Genomic DNA, 9,459 nt, shown 5'->3' with positions numbered 1-9,459 from the left:
GCAGGGCCGGTGACGTGTGGTGTGGAGCACGCGGCTTCCCCAGAACAGAAGCAGAGCCAGCATGTCCCAGACACAGGCAAAATTCCTGTGTGCCCCCAGGGTCCCGGATCCCTCACCCACGTAGGAGGTTCTCCTGCCTCTTCTAATTACCTTCCCATTCCTTTCATTCCCCTTCTCAGCCCGCACTTCAGGGCTCTGCATACCACAGAGGTCAGACACAAATAAAATCCATACATGGACTCCACTCTCGGGTCACAGAATCGGTTAGCAACTCAGACTGAGGAGGGCCCACCCCCACCTCCCTTCCTCACCACGAAATCTCTGCTTGTAAACACCAGTCACTTAGTAACACCCTCCATCAGTCGCCTTTGAGCTATTATTCATCAGGGACTAACCTTAAACCAACTTCATCTTCACCGACCTGCCCCCAGAGGAGAGGAAATTCCACAGCTCTGACGTGATGGGAAACGTGATCTGCACGCCCAGCACTCTCTTTCTCTCTCGCCCCAGCCAATTCCCAAACCGGGTTTCCCTGGCCCCTGCTGGAGAGGCCTCATCCCGGCCCCTCTCCACTCCCCACTTCTTGCCCTCTCCATTTTACACACTGTAATCTGATAGTCTGGAAATGCAGCTTCTTTCATCTTCCATTTCCCACATCCTGAAAATCCGGGGAGAAGGAGCCCACCCAGATAAAGGAATTCCAACTATGCGCATCCCCCTCCCCCAATAACTCCATTCACAAAGCAGATTAGTGATGGCCGTGGCTCCAGGGCGGCCCTACTCCCCACTCCGCTGCGGCCTCCAAACAATTTACTCGTTTCATCCCCTTACGCCTCGCCCGCACAAAGGCCTAAATCTGCATGCCCAGAACCCAAAATGAACTTTTCCCTGGACTCTGAGCCTAAGGAATGCTTTCAAATGCCAGTCTGACCGGGACTGCGTCCGATGGGAGGGCCTGCCTACCCCTCCTCTGTGCCCTCCTTAGCATTTCTAGATAAGAGGGCTCAGGGAAGATGCTTTGTTGGATCAGGGGGAAGACAGATATGTGACCTGTGATGTTTCAAAGACACCCGCTCATGTCTTTGGGAAAGATCACAGGCCATTCGAACCTAGAGACATTTTTCTTCAAAAGAAATTGTTTTGAGGCCAGAGGAAAAGATGCTTATTTGAGGGTATAGACAGAAAATGTGTGTGTGTTTGTCTGTGGAGAGAGGTTCTGGGAACGAATTACTGGTAACTCTGTTAACTTCTTGAGTCGAAATATCCTATTGTAGTTTTTCACTACCTGGAGATCAGTGACTAGGAAACATGCCTGCGTCAGTTCTTTAGTTGCCCGGTCCTAAGTTCTGTCAGTGACCGGGAAACTGGGGCAGGACAGCTTCTCTGACTCCAACCTCAAAGGTTAGGGTACCCTGAACATCCCTTTTCGTTAAGGATGATAAACTATCTTGTCCATCCTGCAGGGAAGGTATGAAAGCTGTTTTGAATCTGTACCAGCTCTAGGATAATCAGTCCCTGAGTTTACTAGTCACTGTGAAATAGGATTTCCCGGATCAAGGGATGCTCCTTAGTCCTGATATCAGGGTGTATATTTAATAGATTATTAATCCTTATGGTTTTTGCAACACAGGATAGGTAGCTAACTTGCTTAATTAGCATGGGGCCAACATATACTAAAGTCTAGGCACATGTTAGTCCACCAGGTCAAGAAGTCTCACGGAGCCCTGGCTGGTGTGGCTCAGCGGATTGAGTGCGGGCGGGCCTGCAAACCAAGGGGTCAACGGTTCAATCCCAGTCTGGGCACATGCCTGGTTGCAGGCTAGGTCCCCAGTTGGCACCTGATCAATGTTTCTCTCCCTCTCTTTCTCCCTCCCTTCTCCTCTGTCTGAACATAAATAAAATCTTAAAAAGGAAGAAGTCTCATGGAAGTAATTCTAAGAAGAACTTAAAGAGGCCCGAGCTGGAAGGTGCAGGTAAGAAATAACAGACTGTGGCAAATTAGCTGCATGGCTGCGCCTCAGTTTCCTTATCTGTGAAATAGGAGCCCTTGCTAATCAAAGTGTGATCCCCGAGCCTGCGGCAAGGAGCTCACCGGGGAGCTAGTTAGCCCCACCAGACCTGCTGGGCAGGATCAGGGCCCCCGGGCAACCCGAACGCACACTCCAGTCTGACATGCCCTGTCCCTACTGGGATCTCCAGCATCCTCTTTGGAGTTCCGAAACTGGCTGATCTCATTAAATGGTTTCCAAGGAATTTTTCCTTCTCTGATACAGGATTTTCCTTCTTTCTTCCGCACATCCTTCTTTCTTTCCGGGCGCATCCTATCTCCCCTGCCAAGAAATTCGAGTTTCAATAGGCTTTGGATGTACATGAGGAACTTGTTTAAAATACAGATCCTGGAACCCAACCAAGAAACGCACAGGGAAGGATGGGGTAGGATGGGACCGGGGCCAGAGCATCTGCATTTCAGCTGGTTTCCTCCCACCGTTCTACAGATTATGGTCTCCAGATTACATTTTCTTTCCTTTAATTTTTTATTATGGAAAATTTCAGACGTGAAAAGTAAACAAAAGAGTAATGATGAACAATCGTGTTTCAATACCCAGCTCCAACAAATGAACACAACACCAATCTCGTTTCACTTAGATGTTTTTGAGAAACCTTCACATCTGGACCCTCCCGATCTCCTTGGTTCCCTTCATCTGACAGCTTCTAGTCCTTTGAGCCTCAGCTTGTTCTTGAGGGCAAGAGCCACATCCTATCGCTGGGCATCCCCAGTTCCAACACCGTCCGGCACACATAGGCACTCAGTAAATGAATACAATAGTGCATTGAAAAGAACATTAGTAATAAAACATAAATTACCATCTCCTTGGATGATTTACACTGGAGGTAAACAGGATTATCTGATCTCTCATTTTTTTCAGTTCATTGTTTTTTCAGTTCATTGTTTTTGACTCCTTTTTCAGTTAAAGAAATTAAGGCATCAAAGTGCATTTACCCAGTGAAACAATTGGGACAACTTTTCATAAGGCCGAGTTTACATTCCTTTCCTCCTGGTCATAATATTTTACAAAAGGTTTTGTGTCTGTGGGTGTGTGGTAAGAGAGAAGGTAGGAAAATACCTCTGGGGAAGGAGGGTATGGTCTCCAGGCCTTTGTTTTAGTCTTTAACCCAGCAATCTCTTAGAGCTCCTGTGGTATTCAGAATATCCTGTGTGGGGCTAGGTCTTCCCACAGTGTCGAGAGGAATTCAAGTTTACTAAGTGGGCAGAATGCTGATATCCCAAAGGCTCAGTTCTGCCCTTTTCACCCAGTTGCTAATTATAAGGACAAAACCTGAGAATTTGGGTGAGTATGCTAAATAATAGGAGGGCAAGAGAGGGAAGGCAGGACCAAACTGAGAAAAGAACTCAGCAGCTCCAAAACTCAGCACAACAGTCCAGGGAGAAAGCGGTAATTAGGCCTGATTATCATGCAAGGCAGCCCTGGTGAAATTGGAATGTAGCCTGAGAGACGAAAGGCTGGATGGAGAGTTCTCTGTGCTGGAGACAGGCTTTGATGTCTGCAGGGAAGGTTGGGTTTCATTCAGCCATCCAACCAACCGACCAAAAAAAAAGTTGCAGGAGCAATATGAAACCTTCTAAAATACAGCAGACGGCAAGCTGAAGCAGCTGGATTCGAGGTCTCCTCGTGAGCGTGTGTGTATGTGTGTGTGTGTGTGTGTGTGTGTGTGTGTACTTATCTGCCACTTTTCTCAGATTGACCGCTCCTGGATCTGTCAGAAGACAGGAAAAGAGTGAGGAGCACATGCTCAGCTATTAACTCACCATCAAAATGAGCCAAGAAAGTAGGTTATTCTCTCAGAGAAACACAAAATAGATCGCAAGTAGCATTTTCACACCTTTCACTCTTTAATTGCTTCAAGCCCAGAGCTGGGAAGCACAAGGAATCCCTTACCTCTCTCAGCCTCTTAGGGGGATCGCCAGTCCTAATGTATTGTTTTTGTATCTGAGCTCATTGCTCAGTGAGGTGCACTCCCAAAACCTGTCCACAACTTTCACTTCCATGCAGGGGAGTTTCAGTGTGACTGGGTTGCAGGAGACAATCAACTTTTTTTTTTTTTGACAATCAACTTGTTACTAAATCACTGACAGGAAAACAATAGTCAAGTTTGTAGTAAAATGCCATCATGTTATTATTTTACTTATTCAGAGGGTGCTTACCATAGGAGGTAGGATGTGTCATCCTGATTTTGCAATAAGAAAGTCCACAAAAACACAAAAATCTCACGTGGGAGACTAAATGCAATTTCTATCTTTTAGGGATCATCAAACAACACCCACTCACCACTATGCTGTATCACCCAGACTCGTGGTTCAATGTTTCCTTTCAAAAAGGAGGAAGTAAGTTGTTGGTCAAATTATCTTGAAGGAAATAAAAGAGCATTGATTGCATACCCAACACATCACCTCTTGGGCTTATTTCAACCTTTTCTGCGTTTGCTAGGAAACATCCACAGGATCCACTAATGTTCGCTGTGATTTCTTCTGTACTGCTGTTCACCTGTCAGACCTGTATGAAATAGTAATGACACGTATTTTCCATAAAGCAAGAGCCCATGGAATAGTTACAGACACAAATCTCCTATTATAACTATCATCACTGACACTGCTATTATATACTTCAGAAATTGTGTGAGTGAAGAATGAAGCTTTGGTGTAATATCTGTTCTTTTTTTCCCCCCAGTGTCACTTGATTTAGGAGAAACACTATTTAATCCCTTTTATGAAATTCCCTGAAATTACTCTTGCAGGGTACGAAATGAATGTATGATAAATAAAATTGCACAACATTGAAAGTACCCTTTCAGATGTCTTATTTTGTATAATATTTGAAAATGAACTGCAGAGTTCTGTTTTCACCCAGCATTAAAAAGGGGGGGGGGAGAAAGAGGGGGAAAAAAGGTCTTAACAGCTGTGTGTTTTTTTTTAAATAATGAGAAAATAGCATTTCCCAGAATTTCCAGTAAAACCCGTAAGATTTAGGCAGTTCATCCCTAAAGTATGTGTGGGACGCGGGAGCTCCCTGGCTTTTCCAGACAACCCTACCCTCACCCCCACCCCTAAGAACACTGCCCATGAAAAAGCAAAAGCAGATGGGCTGCATCTGAACGAGTCAAACTCCCCAGGGGCCAGAGCTCTCTGCTCTAAATGCTAATAGAATGAGTAATCAGAAACCTACATTTGGTAAATTATTTATCTTATCTCTGCAACTCAGCAAAGCATCGAAGATAGCAACTTCTGTACAAAGATGTTGTTGGTCAAGAACTCCAGCTGGAATTTGTACTTTTACTAGAAAAGGGAAAAGTTCAGAGAGCAGTGTGGCTCATGAAGCAATAGTTAAAAAAAAAAAAATGACCAAAGGCAAAGCCAAGGAAAACTGACTCCCCAGTTCTGTGGAACAGGTCTGGTTCATGTTTTGTCTAATGGGCCTTATGTTCCAGCCGTATTAGGGTAATGGCAAAGCAAACCGATAGATAATAAGGATCCCTGAAGAGCCGGGAAGCGGTTCCCGCACTCTCCATCTCCACCGTTCCCTTGTGAAGGGCAGCAAAGGGCACCCAGCCAAAGCACCCGGCGGAAACAGCGGTTCTGAAACTTGAGCTTCCGGTGTCGGAATCGCCCAGAGGCCTTGTTAAAACGCGGATTGCCGAGGCGGGGTGGGGGGCACCCCCAGAATTTCTGGCTGTAGGTTTTTGCAGGGGTGGGGCCTGATAACTTGCATCTCTGTATTTCAAATTGGTCCTCAGGAACGGCTGTTGCTACTTCAAGGACCCCACTTGGAGAACCACTGGCCTACAGTTTGGTTTGGTTTCTGTAGAATCTAAAGCACCTGCCTCAGGTTGCAGCATGAAGATTTGGAAGTTAAAGCGCTGCCACTGGGACTTTGGCGGTGGAATTAAGCCTAGAAATTAATTTTAACGCTTTCACCAGTTTTACAAAAAATATTAACCATCCATGGTAACATTATACGTGCAGCTCATTCCCATACTTTGTGTCCTCCACAGTCCCAGACACTTTCGAGTTCAATAGGAAAAGCAAATAAAATGGTAAAAGTTTCATTGAAATAAAAATGTTTTATAATAAATGTGAATGTTGTATAAATCACATTCACACGTATAAACACATTAAAATTTCTGTTTTGCCTCTCTACAATTTCATTAGTCCATCCACATTGTGAACTCAAGTTTGATGAATTGAATTGTGAAATAACAGGAACCCAAAGGATTCCTTCCCCTTTGCTTCTGTGGGGCCTAAACAAATAATAACACATTTTCTTTTACCTACTAAGTTCTATTAGCTGGGCTAATGATCAAATTAACAGGGGCGGATTAACAGGAGAAAATCAAATTTTAATATAGGGGATGGGAAATTCACATAAGCATAAAAATTCCAAAGACAGGCAAAAATGGGTACATATGTCATTTTGGGCAAAGGAGAAAAGGCGGGCAATAGGAGCTTAGATTCTGAAAGTGAAAATGGGCTATTTTGCAGGTAATTGAGGAAGAGCAGAAAACACAGGACAAGTACATTTTTGCTGGGCAACCCAGAAAACAATGGACACGAGGGAATTTAGTCAACAGGCTCCTGCTTGGAGTCTTCCCGTCTAAAGCTAAGGTAATATGTTCAGGTTCCCTTCCTGAAGCAGGTTTTCCCACCCGAATCTCTTAGGCAGGAAAAGGTGGTGGCAAGGAGTGGATGAGTGGGGGACAGGTGTCAAAAGTTCTTTCTGATTCTTTCCTTTCTTAATAACCAGATTAAAAGTCAATGTCCCAAAAGGCAGCTTTAGTGGGACAAAACTGTGGTCCTCTCTACTTCTTTCCTTCAAACCACAAATATGTTTAGAGTGCAAGGCAGGATTTTGAGTCTAAGAGAAGATGAGACCAAATAACACAACCGTACGAGTTAGAGAAATTCCCCAGCAAGTGTGGTGACCAGGGAATGCTATTATAGAAGGTGGCACTTGAGTTGGCTGTGTTCAAAAACCCTTCCATGGCTTACTGTCACCCTCCAGATAAAATTCATAGCTCTCAGAACGGCACACACAGGTCTTTGTGGTCACCTATGGTTACCTGTTCAATTGGATTTCTCTCCACTCCTTTTTCACCCCAGGGCCATACTCATCACAAAGTAAAAGTCTGTGACTTATGTGAATTCACATGCAATTGACAGTCCTCTACCAAGCACCTGCTACCTTTCTCAAACACGGGCAGAGTAAAGATCTCTTTGCAGGGGCTGTGGTGCTGGGGTGGTGGGGAAATGACGCCCACAACCACCTGAACTCCACTTCAGGAGCAGTCAATCAGTTGTGTACATAATGAGTTTCACTGTCCTCATTTTCTGTGTATTTTGTGACAGCACAGATCCAACTGAAAAATAACCATTTTTTCTTTAATGGCCCAAGAATGCAACCTTTTCTTCTATTTTATGCTTACAAGATTTGGGGACCTTACTACCATATGATGGGTTTTTCTGTCCATGCAAATTCATGCCTCTGGGTGTTTGCACATGCCTGCTCTTCTTGATGAAATTTGAATTTCCCCATCCTGTCCTTCAGCTGTTAATGCCTCTCTTCCTATTTATGTTTCAAGACCACATCAGGTGCTACCTCCTCTCTGAAGCCTTCCTTGACCCAGAAATCAGATTTGGAGGGTGTCACAGCTTCTTTTGCGTACTTTGTCCTAACTCTAACACTGCAGAATAAGCTTTAAACTGTGTGAGAGGTGCTTATTAAATGTTTGTGAAGAAAGGAGCCAAAATGGAGAGGCACCTTATAAGTAAAGAGAGATGGGAAATTATAAGTCTCCAGAGAAAGCAAGTTCTGTCCTGCTTTTACCCTCTCCTCACACTCGTAGGAAAAGACAGGCAAGTGTGCGCAGAAGACCTTGGAACAGCTATGTCTTAGTTTCCTCATCGGTAACACTGGGGGAATGACAGTACCTGCCTCATAGAGTGGCACGGGAGGAGGGAGTGCTATTGTAAGGAATTTAGAACTCTTCTTGGCACATAGAAAGCGCTCAGTAATGTTAGACATTATTTGCTATATTAGATTAATCGTATGCATTCATGGGGGAGTCATACACCTTACTAATGTGATGTTTCAGTTACCTGAGTAAGTAACTGGGATCAAACCTATTACCCCAAATTAGACCCAAGCTATCTGAAAGATATAGGTGGCCCTTTGGGACTTTTCGGTGTCACTGGTAAGTCTAACAGTTGAACAGATGAGCAGTACTGAGATCTCCTGGGACTGAGACTGGCGCAAAGATAGGGGAAGGGGGGTGCCTGGCTCTGTCTCTAAACCAAAATGCTTCATGGAGAGAAGTAGCTTTGTTCTCCAGAGGGCACCATTGATGAAGACCAAGTGAAGTTACAAACATTTTAATTTATCACTTAAGAGCTTCCAAATAAGTATTGGAACAAGCTGCCTAATGAGGTAGTAAACTCCTTTTTAGTAGTGGTAATCATGGTCTGGATAATTAAAATGGATATTCTAGGACCCTCAGCTTTAAGATTCTTGATTATGAAATATGAAAGGCAGTTAAGCTTCTGTTACAGTCATGAACTTGGGAGTTCAAAGACTTGGCTTCGAATTCCAGAATTGCTTTTGACTGTGAGATAGTCACTTAACCTATCTTTGCCTCAGTTTCCTTATCAGAAATAGTGATGCCCTATTTCCCTCAGTATTAGAGAACTAGATCTTTTAAAACATGTAAATATTACCCCTGGCTGGGTAGCTCAGTTGGTTGGAGCATCATTCCAATACACCAATGTTGACAGTTCCATCCCTGGTCAGGGCACAAACAAGAATCAACCAATGTGGTACCTGGCTGGTGTGACTCAGTGGACCGAGTGCCGGCCTGTGAACCAAAGGGTAGCTGGTTCAATTCCCAGTCAGGGCACATGCCTGGGTTGCACGCCAGGTCCCCAGTAGGGGTGTGCGAGAGGCAGCCACGCACTGATGTTTCTCTTCTTCTCTCTCCCTCCCTTCCCTTCTCTCTAGAAATAAAATAAAATCTTAAAAAAAAAGAATCAACCAGTGAACACATAAATAAGTGAAACAACAAATCAATGTTTCTCTCTCTCGAATCTCTGTTCCTAAAATCAGTCAATAAAAAAGTGTAAATACTTTAGCACAGTTAATATAGTTGACACCAGATAAAGGGCAGCTATTTTTACCAGGTTCAATGCTCTCTCATGTGTTTGCTCAAATAAATTTATATCAATGTCTAGGATCTTTTCACCTGTAAAGCTTAACTCTGTATTACCAGTCCTTTCTAGGTGTCTGCATGTTACAGCTCACTCATTTTGGTTAGTCTAGGCACCAGTCATTGATCCATCCCCAGAAATTAGGTAGAGAAGATTTTACCTCTAAGCCCAGGGAGTGTGTGCTTTCT

The sequence above is a fragment of the Artibeus jamaicensis genome, unplaced genomic scaffold, assembly GCF_021234435.1.
Source record: "Artibeus jamaicensis isolate MK-2021 breed Jamaican fruit bat unplaced genomic scaffold, CSHL_Jam_final contig_1803, whole genome shotgun sequence".
Lineage (NCBI taxonomy): Eukaryota > Metazoa > Chordata > Mammalia > Chiroptera > Phyllostomidae > Artibeus > Artibeus jamaicensis.
Note: the sequence above shows the minus strand (reverse complement) of the source record.